This window comes from Gorilla gorilla, chromosome 14 (genome assembly GCF_029281585.2).
Source record: "Gorilla gorilla gorilla isolate KB3781 chromosome 14, NHGRI_mGorGor1-v2.1_pri, whole genome shotgun sequence".
NCBI lineage: Eukaryota > Metazoa > Chordata > Mammalia > Primates > Hominidae > Gorilla > Gorilla gorilla.
The window spans coordinates 67,580,055-67,596,500 of record NC_073238.2 but is presented as its reverse complement, the minus strand read 5'-3'; the positions used below and the strand labels follow the sequence as shown (position 1 = coordinate 67,596,500).

At 40.0% G+C, this 16,446-nt stretch overlaps 1 long non-coding RNA gene across 1 annotated transcript in view; it reads right to left on the bottom strand.

Annotated features, from left to right (window-relative positions):
- LOC129526505 (uncharacterized) overlaps positions 1-11,867 on the bottom strand; it is a 33,902-nt gene extending 22,035 nt beyond the window's left edge. The window contains exon 1 of the long non-coding RNA XR_008671165.2: positions 11,767-11,867. This is a non-coding gene — a long non-coding RNA (uncharacterized lncRNA). The remainder of the gene's footprint in view (positions 1-11,766) is intronic.
- Between the last annotated feature and the right edge of the window lie 4,579 nt (positions 11,868-16,446).

Genomic DNA, 16,446 nt, shown 5'->3' with positions numbered 1-16,446 from the left:
GGTCATAAGCTGAATCCTTGCTCTACATAAATCAACACAAATCAAGAACACACATGCAGGAATTAAACCACAATTTGGCCTTGTTTGCTGTGTAACATTGTAACTAAAACTGGTACTATATGACATCTGTAAGCATCTCATATGAGCCTGAAAGGAAGCTGCTTTCTGACCTTTGCAGATTTACAATCCCACCTAGTATGAAACAGAACAGAATATGGTTGCTGTTTTCAGAAAAATATTTGCTCTAGCCCCTTGTTGATGCCTTCATTACCGAACTCCAATAAATCTTCACTTGCTGTTTACTAATGAAGCACATTTTGCTCCACAAAAGGCTAAATGTGTTGCAAATCAGACAAGGCACTTTTGGGGGGTTTGTGTTCTTTTGTCTTTTTGTTTTGGTCTGGTTTTATGGCTTGTCCATTTTAAGAAATCTAAAGGGCACTTAAACCCCAATGACTCACAATTCAAAGCATGAAATAAAAAGCAAATGGAGACCAATTTCAAACTAGCCTTGACTGAAAGTGAGCCTCTTGAAGTTACACAACCCAGGATAAGCTCTGGCCAGAACTGCGGGCTGCCCAAATTATTTGTCTTTCCTATGGGAGTAGAGGGTTTGTCCTTTTTCTGGGCTGTTACATAGAGGCTGGAGTAGCTTTGGGGAATATAAAGCATCATTTTGGCCACCAATCTTCCCCCTCACCCTACTGCCAAAAAAGTTCTAAACCAAGGAATCAGTTTGTCCTAGACAAAGAAGGCAGCATAATAAACTCAAGGAAGGAGAGAGTTGCTCTTTGTTAGGCTAGGCGTCTTATATTTTTATAGTGAGTCAAGTGCTTGATTCAGAAGATTTTGGAAGAGAATCAGGCAAAGGAGAGGAGAGAAAATGGCAAGACTAGAATAGTGACTGAAAAAGGAGGAAAAATAATAAATAGGTCTTGAATTGTGACTACTTAGCTCTGAAAATGGAAATTCGACAGTTGGGTTTCTTTTTATACATCCAGGACTTAACCTGGAATGTTTTCTCACTACCCCCCTACAATATCTGTCACATGACAAACTCATATCCATCATTCAGGCCTCAGCTCATGTATCATTTCTTCTGTAAAGCTTCCATAATGCCATGAAAAGAACTCCCTTGTGTTGTCATCTCACTTAATTAGGCTCTTTCTTAGAGAATGCCTCCCCCACCACTCCCAGAGCACCTTGAGGGTCCTAGATTATACTCATCATTTTCTCCCCAGAACCTGTCATTATAGATGACCCAAAATTTTCTTAATAAATGCCTGTTGAATAAGTCTAAGTAGCTAAGAGGAAAAAAAAATTAAGTCTCCAGATACTTAAATTAAAAAGACATCTAATGGAGTTGCAGTCACTGTATGTCATGAAGACCCAGTCTGAAATTAGGGAAGCACACTAGAACACAGCCATTATGAAATCAGCCTTTGATATCACAGCCCCTAAAAGGAGCGGGGACAATTCAGAGCATAATGTTGTAAGAAAAATGAAAAATAATAATCTATCCTTTTGGTTCATTTTCCAAAAGGATTTTAGCAATAAACACATTTTTTTCTTGAGAAAAAAATGAAAATATTTATTCTAAAATATCCCCATGTAATGTATAATGATATTCTGGGCAGAAATGTTCTACACCCACGTCAGTGTTACAAATCACATGGGTAAAGAACTGAGGAATCTTCTCCCACTCAGAAATTGCTCAGTCCTGTTTATGAGCAGCCATTTAATGCTATTCTTAAAAAGACCAATTTAAAATGAATGCAGCATGGACTGCTGCACAGATTACCATGGACACTGTCCAAATGTTGCCTCATAGTATGATAGAACCTAAAGCTTATTGAAAAGGGTCTGTTTCTTTTCAATAAACCCCTTTTCAAAACTACATTTAAGAATGTGCTGGGTTACTAAAATTACTCAACTGCTCTATAATTTGAATAACTTTCTCCAGAAGAGTCTCTCAATTCTCTCCAGGGCATCAAGAGGCCTATGATGATCTATATTATAAGCATTCTGAAGACAGACATTCACACACACAGACACACCCACATACACTCACATATATGCATGTCCACACCCATTATGCACAAACTCACACATGTTCACATACATGTTTGCCCATACATATTCTCTCTCTCTCTTTTCTCTCTCTCTCTCTCTCACACACACACGCGCGCGCACAATTAACAAGCTGGGAGGGAGCTCAGTGAAGAGAGATCCTTTTCAGAATAGCTATTACCTGGTACTCACATGATGAAATGGGGGTACCTAGTAAGCTTCAGCTCAGTCACCAGTTGGATGCTGTGATCACTATCTAGTAGCAATCCAAGTCCTATAAATCGAAGTCTCGTTTGATACTAGCACATACTACCACACACATCCAAATGTCTGCTAAATACTAAGGATAACCGGCAGGCATTATCAAAAACAACCTTGATATTTTTAAATCTCAAAAAAGTATGCTATCCTCACAACATTGGGACTGCTAAAAGCAGCACTTCGTAGGCCTGGAAGTTTCTCGGTATGGCTTGTCTAACTCCAGGGAGTAAATAAAAACTGTTTTTCCCATGGATTTCACCTCAGCTACAATTGAAACTCCACTGCATCCCCATGGCAAATGAATGAATGACTGGATGAATATGGCAAAACTCTCCAGTTCACATGAACTTTATCCAGGATGAGTCAATATGTGGATGTTTTCCATGACATGTGGTCCGCTCCTTTAGAGAAACCAAGGGGAAATTAGAAGCATGCCCAAGGAAATTTGGCCTTTCCCAGGTGTGTCCGTGCTGAGAGATGCATTTATCTGCATCCTTCTCCTCCAGGTTCTTGACTTCATTGTGGAAGCTTCGTTCATTTAGAGGACACTGAAATCATGCATATTACTTTCCATACAAATTATCTTTGTTTCTTCCAACAGTGACATGGGAGAGAAATGACTCAACTTGTACCTATGAACAAAGAGAGCTGAGCAATTGTCCAATGACACTAATCAGAGCAACAGAAAATATGTATTGTTCATAGCCTAACTTTTTCCTTAGTTGAAATGTTTTGACCAGAAAATCAGATAATTATTTCAGATTTACACCTCATTTGTCTTATGTAAGCATCATTTCACTTATACTAAAGAAAAAAGAGTTAACTCAAAGTTTTTGTCTAATCATTTGTACTAAATGAATGAAGTCCTAGACTAGATTTCCAACAAAGTTTGAATGAATAGATGCACAATTGTATTACATAGAGGTTCTCCATAAGTTCACATGACACTCTTTAGCCAAGTTGAGACTGAGAGAGACTGAATGAATAGAGAAATACTTATAGTATTCAAACTAAGAATAAGATCAGATTTGGAAAAGTGACAATATACATTCTGCATCTATTATGTGTGTGTGTTACATGTACATATTACATATATATATATGTATGTATAAAGATTAAAAGACATATACAAATCTATCTATACAGAGTATCACACCCCAATCATGCCTGCTATATTTTTAGTAGTTGTGGCATCTGCAAAGCTACAACAAAAATTCAAAAATTAAAAGAAACAAAAAGACAACAAATAGGTCTTTGAAATCCATGCCAAAGAAGAGCCCTTTTAGCTTGAACTAAGCCACAGTGTTCAATTTGTCTCTGCCCCAGACGAAACAGTTTCCATTTGGAATGCTACATGAAGATGTTTTGCTTTTGTGGAGATAATTGGCTCTAAGCAGTCATAGTAATTAACAGCATCAGGTAGCTCAGGCAGCATTTGGTTGCCCATTGCCTATTTATTTGTGAGCAAATGGGAGGGGGTACGGGTGATGGGAACAGATGGGGAAGAGACACAAGTGCTTCATTGGCACCTTGCACGGATGCCTCATGCTGACTTTCTCCCTCTGGCACCATCATTAGTGCCTCTGGCTTCAGAGCCAGGTCTGAAGAGCCCATGGGCAAGTGCAGATGCCACCAGCTGTGCTGGCTGCTTTTCTCTATATCCTGCTCTTTGCCCTCCACTCATCTGGCATAAAGAGAGAATTTCTGTGCTGATAACTTCAATCTCTGCACACTAGCTGAGGAATTTTTTAAATAACAACCCAGTAGGGCTGTAGTTAGAGGTTAATTGGGCATAAAGACAAAATGTGAAAAGACCCAGCTGTTCCTCTCAGAGAGGATTCCAAAGAGTTATTATAACTGATTGTTATCTTTCAGTGACTTTCTAGTCTGGTGGCAGTATCAGCAACCAAGGTGGGATCAAAGTCATGGGGAAGGAATGTCAAGATGAGATGCCTGTGAAAAGGAGGGTGAAAGTGTAGGGGAGAAATCATAAAAAGTGACAAGTACAGAAAAGGAAATAAATACAAAGAGCCATAATAAAATTCTTTGGCTAAACGTAGGGTAAGTGATGTTTATTGAGCAATTACTATCTACCAGACACTATTGTAAGCAATTTGCAGGACACAATACTGTGAGCTTGGTATCAGAATTATCCTCATTTTACATATGAGAAAACATGGGCTTTAAAAATGGTTGGATGCTATTTAGCTGTTAAGTACCATACTGTGATTCAAACCCAAGAAGTCCCTCCTGAAGGCTCTCCTGGGAGTCTGGCAGCCTGGCATTCTGCTCTGGACCAGCTTTTGTGTAGTGGAATAATTTCCAGTGGGTCACTGAATTTCAGCATCTATCTCTATAGGTAAGAGCAGCCATTCCAAGTATGGTTGACCACCTCCTGCATTGGAATCACTGACAAACTTAGTAAAAGCATAGATTCCCAGGTCATTTCTAAGTCTAATAAGTCAGAATCTTTATGGCAAGGTGCTCAAAACTGCATTTTAATTCCTCTGAGAATTTTTAAGTTTGATAAAGTTTAGGGATTGTTCAACCAGATGACCTCAAAGTATCTTTTGAATCAAAAATTGTAAGGCACTGGTGGTTGCTATGGCACCCAAGGAAACCATTGCATTCAAATTTTGCTTATTTAAAAGAACACTCAAAATAGTAGCTCTCATTCAGCAGTTTTACACAGTATAAAGTGTTTTTACATACAAGAGGTGATTTTGATGACTTTCCTTTATTTCCAAAATTCAAACCCATCTTCGAAGGTTTCTAAATATTGAGGAAATGAAACACCTCAGGTTTAGGACTATTCTAAAAATGTCCACAGCCATGGCAGTATATTTGGAATTAGACCACCTGGTACAGTTTTAAAGGAGGCAATACTCTTTTGGATGTATGAGCGCTTTTTAAAAAATAAATAAATAAAACGTGATTACCCTGATCACACCTCCCAAACAGTAAATTGTGTTCCATTGAGACATCTGAAATTACTTTTTACTTGCAAAAACAGTGATTTCCTGTAGCTCAACCAAAAATGTGTGCATATGTTTGTGAATGTGTATCTGTAGGGGCTGGATATAGGTCCTGTGACAACAGTATTTAAATATCAACTTGCTTGGTCCTTGTAATGCAATGCTGCCCTCTTAGTGCATTCTCAACAGATGTTAAGTGATGATATTAATGATGAAATTTCCCACTCAACTTCCCAGACTGTGTCCTAAGTCCTTAGATCTTAATAAAAAGGTAAATCTTCACAACCTCAGTGGACCAATAAACAATCAAACGAAGAATCTACTAACTTATTTCTTCCCATCCTTTCCCAAACATAATCTAATACATGTGCCTCCAGCCCATAAGAGCCATCGCATTTTCCCCAATTACTCTGCATATGTGAATTTACTGTGTCTTTTGAAAGGCAGCTTATCATCCAACGGATTTTGTCAGCAGCCATTTTCTCCCAACTAAATATTCAGTTGTTGTCACTAAAAATATATCAATAGGATAAAGAAATCTAAAAGTCAAAAATTAAGCAAAGTGACATAGATTTGCATGGATTGAATGCTTCAAGAAAAAATAAAAGCAACTGAGCTCACTCTGCTACATAAAATATTTGTGCCTTTTTCCCCCTTTGCGTCTTCCTCCTTGGTGCCCAACTCTGGGTGCCAGTGGGACTATTTGACAGCAGTGAGCTCTAACTAAAGCCTCTAGTAGCTCTCATTCAACAGTAAAATTGTTGTCTTCCTCTGATCCTCAGATTATGGAGATGAGGAGATGAATGTACAGCACTAAGATTCCTTACCGAGATAGCTTTTCACTCTTTTCAGTGAGAAAAAGATCAAAAGGAAACTGGCTAATTAGCATACCAAAGGAGACAAAAACCCCTAGAGCTTTATCGTTGTTGCAATCCAATAATAAACACCCGAGTACAAAAAAGATTATTTGATAATGACACACAGAATTGAAAGCCTTTGAAACAGCAGCTTCTAGAAAAAAAAAATATTTTTGGAAGGGAAAATATCCATAATTATACAGAATAATGGCTACACATTGGGGAGCAGCTCTTTAGTCCTGTGAGAGCTGCTTGCAGAACTACTTTGCCTAAGAACAGCAGTGTGGATTGCCTTTATCTGCAAAACTCAAAATGACTACAAAGGTTTCAAATCCCTTCCCCAGTAAACATTCTACTCTTTCATATTCCCAAAAATTAAACACAGAATTTGTGTCTTAAAAATAAGCATCCTCTGTTCCCAGACCAGCACTCAGCCAAAGGCTTGTGCTCAAAACCACAGAAATTTGCAACTCTTTGAGACTAATTATCCTCTCTACAGCCTTTTCTGGTTTAGAAACTCTGGTACTCTCTGCAAATACGGACTTGTTTCAAGGGAGGAGAACAAAGCAACTGTTTAATTATAAACATGTTACTCTAGGACATGTGCATAGGAATCCCCCAGGCCTATAGAGAAACAGCCTTAAAAGAAATGCAGACCCAATGATATGGTTTGGCTGTGTCCCCACCCAAATATCAACTTGAATTGTATCTCCCAGAATTCCCACATGTTGTGGGAAGAACCCAAGGGGAGGTAACAGAATCATGAGGGTTGGTCTTTCCCGTGCTATTCTCGTGATAGTGAATAAGTCTCACAAGATCTGATGGGTTTATCAGGAGTTTCTGCTTTTGCTTCTTCCTCATTTTTCTCTTGCCACTGCCATTTAAGAAGTGCCTTTTTCTCTCGCCATGATTCTGAGGCCTCCCCAGCCATATGGAAATGGCTCTTTTTGTTCCCAGTTTCAGGTATGTCTTTATCAGCTGTGTGAAAACAATCTAATACAGTAAATTGGTACCAGAATTGGGATGTTGCTGAAAAGATACCCGAAAATGTGGAAATGACTTTGGAACTGGGTAACAGGCAGAGGTTGAAACAGTTTGAAAGGCTCAGAAGACATGAAAATGTGGGAAAGTTTGGAACATCCTAGAGATTTGTTGAATGGCTTTGACAAACATGCTGATAGTGATATGAACAATAAGGTCCAGGCTGAGGTGGTCTCAGATGGAGATGAGGAACTTTTTGGGAACTGGAACAAAGGTGACTCTTTTTATGTTTTAGCAAAGGGAATGGTGGCATTTTCCCCCTGCCCTAGAGATCTGTGGGACTTTGAACTTCAGAAAGATGATTTAGGGTCTCTGGCAGAAGAAATTTCCAAGTAGCAAAGCATTCAAGAGATGACTTGGGTGCTGTTAAAGGCATTTGGTTTTATAAGGGAAGCAGAGCATAAAAAATTTGGAAAATTTGCAGCTGACAACGCAATAGAAAAGAAAAACCCATTTTCTGGGGAGAAATTAAAGCTGGCTACAGAAATTTGCATAAGGAGCCTAATGTTAATCCCCAAGACCATGGGAAAAACGTCTCCAGGCCATGTGGGAGACCTTCACGGCAGCCCCTCCCATCACAGGCCCAGGGGCCTAGAATGAAAAAGTGGTTTCCTGGGCCAGGCCCAGGGTCCCCATGCTGTGTGCAGCCTAGGGACCTTGGTGCCCTGTGTCCCCCCGACTCCAGCCATGGCTGAAAGGGGCCAATGTAGAGCTTGGGCTGTGGCTTCAGACGGTGGAATCCCCAAGCCTTGGTGGCTTCCATGTGGTATTGAGCCTACAGGTGCACGGAAGTCAAGAATTGAGGTTTGGGAGCCCCCACACAGAGTCCCCACTGGGGTGCTGCCTAGTGGAGCTGTGAGAAGAGGGCCACTGTCCTCCAGACCCCAGAATGGTAGATCCACTGATAACTTGCATCATGCACCTGGAAAAGCCTCAGACACTCAATGCCAACCAGTGAAGGCAGCCAGGAGGGAGGCTGTACCCTGCAAACCACTGGGGCAGAGCTGCCCAAGACCATGGGAACCTACCTCTTGCATCAGCATGACCTGGTTGTGAGACCTGGAGTCAAAGGAGATCATTTTGGAGCTTTAAAATTTGACTGCCCCGCTGGATTTTGGACTTGCATGTGGCCTGTAGCCCCTTTGTTTTGGCTAGTTTCTCTCATTTGAAAGGGCTGTATTCACCCAATACCTGTACCTCTATTGTATCTAGGAACTAACTAGCTTGCTTTTGATTTTACAGGCTCATAGGTGGAAGGGACTTCCCTTGTCTCAGATGAGACTTTGGACTATGGACTTTTGGGTTAATGCTGAAATGAATCAAGACTTTGGGGAACTGTTGGGAAGGCATGATTCGTTTTGAAATGTGAGAACATGAGATTTGGAGGGGCCAGGGATGGAATGATATGGTTTGACTGTGCCCCACCCAAATCTCAACTTGAATTGTATCTCCCAAAATTCCCACGTGTTGTGGGAGGGGCCCAGGAGGAGGTAATTGAATCATGGGGGCCAGTCTTTCCCGTGCTATTCTTGTGATAGTGATTAAGTCTCGTGAGATCTGATGGGTTTATCAGGGGTTTCTGCCTTTGCTTCTTCATCATTTTTCTCTTTCTACCACTGTGTAAGAAGTGCCTTTCACCTTTCACCATGACTCTGAGGCCTCCCCAACAATGTAGAACTGTAAGTCCAATTAACCTTCTTTTTGTTCCCAGTTTTGGGTATTGTTTATCAGTAATATGAAAATGAACTAATACACCCTTACTCTTTGGGTTAATATTAATATTGTGGTGTTTATCTTCAAACATTGAGGGGACAATAATGACCAACAATCAGAATGGATTTTCCAGTAGTCACAGTGAGTTTGACTAAGTTGTGAACCCTCCTGTCTCTTCCTCTGAGACATATGTAGACCACAATGGTCAACATGGGGCCACAGGTAACAGTGGGCAGGTGATCAAGCCTTGCTTCCCCCATAAAGCTGACCCTCATCTAAATCAACTCCAGGATCTCACTAGGACAGGAGATGATGAAACTCTGAATTGACAGGTAGTGGGTGTTGCTAACAGAGAATTTCTACATGGAAGAACAGGGATTGCCCCTCAGCCAAGTTCCAGTTTAAAATGCCTACTGGGGCCGGGCGTGGTGGCTCATGCCTGTAATCACAGCACTTTCGGAGGCTGAGGTGGGTGGATTACTTGAGGTCAGAGGTTCATGACCAGCCTGTCCAACATGGTGAAACCCCATCTCTACTAAAAATACAAAAAGTAGCCAGGCATGGTGGCAGGCACCTCTAATCCCAGCTACTCAGGAGGCTGAGGCAGGAGAATCACTTGAACCCAGGAGGCAGATGTTGCAGTGAGCTGAGATTGCACCACTGCACTCCAGCCTGGGTGACAGAGTGAGACTCTGCCTCAAAACAATTAATTAATTAAAAATAAACAAATAAATAAAATGCTTACTGGCCACAGGAAAGGTATCATTTTGCATGGAGATCAGCCAGGTGATTATAATGGACTTGCCAGAGGCCCCAGGCTCTAAGTCCTTTGCATTAAAAAGCTCAGAGGTCCAAGTTATTAGTAATATAATATTCTATCCTAATCAAACGAATCATTGTTAAAGGGTCAAATGGTAATGTATGTCTTTACAAATCTGAATTTAAATGAATAATTCCTCTCCTATTTCATAGATTTTTTTTTTTAACAATAAGTGGATGAGAAGTATGTCTTTGACTGGACAGCGAGTGGACTACCTTTCTCTCTAGGACTTAGTTCCTTTTAGATTAGATAAGATCATTTAGGATCTTATTTTGTTAGTTTCATACAGAATTTTGTCGTTGTTGTTCCTCTTTATAAATCGTCCATTTGCAATGAAACAAGCCCCAAATCAGAACTTTACTTAGAAAATGTGCCTACAGGAGTAAAATAAATGTCATTTACCTACTATTCCAAAGTATTAATTAGACTTAGCTATTTGCCAGCTAAGTACTAGAGGAGCCCATGGTGATTAGCTGCACTAATTGGAATTTCAAGTGGTGCTGATAACCACACAAAGATAATACGATTATACCTTTCCTCCCTGAAAAAAAGAAGTAGCTTTGTCATAACTATTTAAATGATGGTTTTAAGCTGTTTCACACCTAACTACACCCAAAAAAAGGGAACATTTTTAGATTCTATTTTTATTCCTATAAGAAAGAAAAAGAAAATTCTTCCATGTAGCAGTAAATGTACAAAGGAATGTCCCTCCCTGTCTGGGTTTCAACTTGCTCTCAAAGAAGCACAGAAAAGCAATTTTATTTGCCCACCAACGGGAACTCAAGCTGAGTCAGACAGTCAGAGAGACCTGCTCTTCCCTACAGGAACATATTTTTGTTTTGGTTTGCAGAAACTTTCTCAGAAATTATGAACATCTTCTTCCCCAGGATGGTCAGAACTGTAAATATAATTCATCTTTGGGAAGGCTGGGCAGATGTTACTATCTGCATTTTATATTTTAAGATAAACTATCATTGAAGACTGCGGGCGGTGGTTCACTCCTGTAATTCAAGCACTTTGGGAGGCCAAAACAGGACCCGGATCGCTTGAGCCCAGGAGTTTGAGACCAGCCTGGGCAACATAGTGAGACCTTAGTTTTACAAAAAATAAAAATTTTTTAAAAATTAGCCAGGTGTGGTGGCACATGCCTGTAGTCCCAGCTACTCAAAGGCTGAGGTAGGAAGATTGCTTTAGCACAGGACGTCGAGGTTGTAGTGAACCGTGATTGTGTCACTGTACCCCAGCCTGGGTAAGAGAGCAAGACCTTGTCTGTCTCAAAACAACAACAAAAAACAAAGAAACTATCATTGAAGAGATTAAGTGAGGTTTTCCCATTCTTCTCTTCACTTGAGAACATTCCACATTTATAGAAATGTATTTGTTTCCAAACCCAATAGGTCCCACAAGCAGCAAGAGGCAGAGTCTGGCTGCAGCACCTTCAGGCCACCTCCTCCCTGGGAGCAGGCTCCGGGGCATCCCCCTCAGCCCAGCTGTCTTCCTTGCATCCTGACACCTCACTTAATCCTCACAGATAAAAATCCCAGGCCGGGCGTGGTGGCTCATGCCTGTAATCCCAGCACTTTAGGAGACCGAGGCGGGCAGATCACGAGGTCAAGAGATCAAGACCATCCTGGTCAACATGGTGAAACTTAGTCTCTACTAAAAATACAAAAAATTAGCTGGGCATGGTGGTGCACACCTGTAGTCCCAGCTGCCGGGGAGGCTGACACAGGAGAATCGCTTGAACCCAGGAGGCGGAAGTTGCAGTGAGCTGAGATCCTGCCTCTGCACTCCCACCTGGGCGGCAGAGCGAGACTCTGTCTCAAAAAAAAAAAATAAAAAATAAAAAAATAAAATACCCAATGCGGGTAAAGAGCTGAAAACCCTGCCAGAGGGTCATACTCCCTGTCTTGTGAACAAGAGGTGGGGTCAGAAATCTTTTTCTTCAGATCTTAAATACACAGAAGAGATAACATAGATTTATTTCAAGTAAATATGAAAAGCAAATGCTGGTCACAAAGTTACTTACACTTGCTGTCAAAGTTCTGGTGGCCACAAAGTACAGATTTTACTATGTGGCTAATTAGGTTCCTTCGGATCCTTGAGGAGCCATAAGATGTTTTCTTAAGTAAGGGTGTAAAGCCAGACCTACATTGCAAACCTCTTTGGCCTGAAAATAAATTGGAGAAATTTAATTGCACAGCCACTGGTTCTATCCACACTTGAAAGCATGCCTACTCCAGCACAAGGGCCTGGTCACAAGGAGAATCCCAGGAGGAGAGATAGAAGCCACATGGAGTTGCCATGGCAACTTAAGGAGGCCTGAAAGGCCAGTTTACCCCTACATATCTTCCTCACATGCCCAGTCATAGTTTTAGACATTCTTTAGGTTCGCATGTTTCATCTCCAGAAAGAAAAATATCTGTCTAAATGTTACCATTTTATCAGAGAAAGCAATGATGACCCAATATCACATTACTGGAAAAAAAAATAAATAAATAAATCAAGCTTGGGAAAATTTAGTCAAGACCAAGGCCCTGGGGAAATCAAAGAAGAAGGTAGAGATATATATGTATTTGTGTAAAGAAAAGCAGGAAAACTATGGATAGATTCTGAGGCCCGTTCTGGAAGAAATCAAGCAAAGGACAAAGGCTCCCTAAGAAAAACATAAAAACAGTAGACCTCAGTGACTAGACTTCCAAAAGTGGAGAAATTTTTGCCAACAGGTGAAGTGAGGTAAGCCAAAGACAAGTTTTGTTTACTTTGAAATTTTCCCTTGGGCTATCCAATAACAAAATAGGTCTTCTGGTTAATATATTTTTTAGGATAAATGACAAGTAAGTTTCTCACTAGACAGTAAGTATCATGCAAGAAAAAAATGTATTTACTTCTGCACCCTAAAGCCAAATACTACGTACCTGGATAAAAGGAAGGAAGGAAGGAAGGAAGGAAGGAAGGAAGGAGGGAGGGAGGGAAGGTGGGAGGGAGGGAGGGGAGAAAGAGAGAGAGGGAGGGACAGAGGGAGGGAGGGAGGAAAAGGAAGGAAGGGAGGGAGGAAGGAAGGAAGGAAGAAGGGAAGGAGAAAGGAAAGAAGAGGAAGGAAGGGCAGGGAGGAAGGAAGGGAAAGAAAGACAGGCAATTGTTGTTTGCAATCTTTCTAAGAAAACTGAATCTTAGGCAATTGAGAAATTTTAATAACTGCAATTATGACTTTACAGTGCTGAAAATGATGATCCAGAAGATATAGGGGACCAAATTAAATGTGTACTTATTCCCCTAAGGATATAACTTAAAAGAGATTTTTGCTTGAGTTTTTGTATTAGTGAAGAATGGAAGGGCAGTGATAAAATAGCTATCAGACACTGGAGAAAAGAAAACTTGAATCATGTACTGGCAGAGCAATTGGTAAAACAGTCCCTGAAGTAAACTGGAAGTTAGAAATTGATACCCAAAGTGGAGTACTCCTACAACAAAAAGCTAAAACATGTGGGATTTGGAATTGTGCAATAGGTGGAGGCCTGATAAATCTCAAGAAGACACTTAATGTTAGTTAAAAGAGCGCAGAGGAAATTGCTTTCTGGAAGCTGGAGAAAAGAAAACCCAAGTTATGGATGTGTAGATTCATTAGCAAAACTATCACCAACAGTAATGTGCAAAATAGAAAAGATACCTAATTAACTTGTGGATCCAGCTATGAAGATATCCACACGGGATGTTTAAAGTAGCACCTTGCATCTTTTAGTTGCCTAAGTTAAGTTATGGGAAGTGTAAGATGAACTAAAGAATTAGCTATTCTGTTTTCAAGCAGAATTTGAAGAAAATGCAAAGGCTTTGGGGTTCAAAAATAAATTCTCATCCCCAGTGTTCCTTGGAAAAATATTCTCAAAGTAAAATCTGCCTCATATCAAATCCAGAACAATACCAATAAAATAGGGACTCCAAGTAAAGATGAAATCAAGGATACTGTTTGTGAGATCTCAGAAAGATTTAGGGCTCTGACCCATAAATTCCCTTGGATAGAAAAAGGGGCTTCTAGGAATCCTCACAAATTGCCTCAAACTCTCTCACCAAAAAAAGAAAGAAAAGAGAAAAAATAAAGATCTTCTAAAAATAGTAAAGGTATTATCCCATAGCACCCTGACTTGCAGGCAAAATTAGGAAGGGATCAGTTTTAAAGAGCTTTGTGGGTATAACTTTTGTCTAATGAAGTTAACCCCTAATAAGATACCTAAGAAACCCACAAAGTTTTAAAGAGAATTGTACTAGCACAAACATTGCCAGATTGAACTAAAAGAGACAGAAGCATTTCAAAATAAAAAGAAGCCTTTGTGCTCTCAACCTTCTATGAGCAAGATGAAGACTGAAAGCCACTCAGTTGTAAGCATGAGCCATGGAGAATCACTTCCAGATATCAGAACTAGGCCCTAAGATCTGAAAATATGTACCCAGCTAGATTGCAGGTTGCTTAAGATTGGTGACTGCTATATTTTTCACATTTCCCCCTTTTTGAATGGACCTTTTATTGCCATTTTTCAGTCCTTGCTTCACCATTATATGTTGATGGTTATGGGCATGAGGGAGAATATAACTTATCTCTTCATCTCTTCAGTTCACAGGTATTCAAATCAAAAGTGATTATACCTAAGAAGCCTCATTTTTCACCTGGGCCTGATTTAGATGATGAGATTGTAGACTTCAAGTCCAAATCTCATGCTGTAACAGAACGAGATTATGGAGGTCTCAGCAAAAGCAGAGGGTATTGCAGCAGGAATGAGAATTATTAGAGGCCAGATTGTTGACAGTGATAAACAGATATTTTGGTAGCTCTCAATGAACCATTTCTCTTATCATGCCCTTGTGTAGTTCTCTGCCAGGTTGACTCTAGGGTTGGCCATGTGACTACCCTTAGTCTATGGGACATTAGTAAGTGTGATGCAAGCAAAGGATTGATAGGCACCTGAGCGTATTTTCCTGGAATGGTCCGTCTTGAAACCCAGCTGCAATACTGTGAGGAACCCCAAGCTAGCCATTTGGAGTAGACACATGGAGATAGAGATGCTCAGATAGTCTCCATAATTTAGACATTCAACTCAGTCAATAGTCATGTGAATAAAAAAGACATTCTGGACATTCCAGCCCAACAGATATGGAGCACAGATGAGGTTTTCCCACCAAGCTTTACCCAAATCACAGAATTCTGAGCAAATATACAATTACTGTTGTTTTAAACCACTAAGTTTTGGGGTGGTTTATTCTACAGCAATAGATAACTGAAATAGAGTGTGTGTTTCCATTTTTAAGATTTTTTTCTTTTCTTAAATATTTTGTGTGAATTTATTTTCCCATGACTAATTTTCTAATAGAAGACTAAGATTTTTAGAACATACTGGCACTGAAATCACAAGAAAGTTATTTTGTGCCATATTATCCTGTTCTACTTTCTTTATGGCATTTATAATTGTATGCAAATATCTCATTTGTTTGGCCACTCCTTTTTTCAATCCTTGTTCGACACAGGAATGTAGCCTCTAGTGTGTCTTTTTCACTGTTGGATCCCAGCATCTACAATACTGCCTGGTACATAGTAAGGGCTCAGTAAATACTGTACACAACACTAATATAGGATACTTGTTTTTAGGGAAAAAGAAAAGGTCCCTGAGATTGACATTTCACATTTCTGGCTTGCTTAATGCTAAGATGAAATTGTCCACGGTACTTTGCTTCCACATGGAGGACTAACAGTTTAAGGAACTGCCTGGACTTGTACAAGATTTTTGCCTCAGCAAAAAATAAACTTTGTTGTATTAAATCACTGAGAATTTGGAGTAATTTGATCCTGCAGTACAACCTAACTTATCCTGACCAATATAGTGCTTAGCAGTGAGTTTATATACTTTTTGAACTCTGGCCTATAAAGTCTGGACAGCCATTTATGGATTCAATGATAATTTATTGAATACCAATCATGTTCAAGGTACTGTGCTAGGTCAAGAAATAGAAACAAAGATGGATTAGATACTGCTTTAAAGAAGTTTATAGTTTGATAAGAGAAATAAATTATGCACATAATAAACTGCAGTACAAGGTAGAAAATTATGAGTGTCATAGATAGGTACAAGTAAAGTGCTATAGGAATTTATATGAGATGGATATGAAAAGGTGCCTTAGCTCAGACCCTTATAGGTATGACAATTTATGAAAGTGAGAAGAACGACTGCCTGTTTATATATGCCATAGTGCAAAAAGTCTGGCTGTTAGGCTTTCTTTTTCCCCACATTTTCATTTCTCTGTGCACCCTCACTCTAGGCTGTTATGGGTCATACTGTGTTCCCCACAAATTTACATGTTGAAGTCCTAACCCCAAGTACTTCAGAATGTGACCTTATTGAGAGAAAGAGTCTTACAAAGGTAATTAAGTTGAAATGAGATTATTAGAGTTTGCCTTAATCTGACATGACTGGTGTCCTGATAAAAGGGGAAATCCAGAGGCAGACATACACACAGAAAAAACAGCAAGTGAACACCAACGCAGAGATCAAGGTGATGTGTCTACAAGCCAAGAAACAGCAAAGATTACCAGCAAACCACCAGAAGTTAGGGGAGAGTCACGGAACAGATTCTTCCTCACGTCTTAAGAAAAAAACAACCCTGCCAACACCTTGATCTTGGACTGCTGGCCTCCAGAACTGTGAGACAATAAATTTCTGTT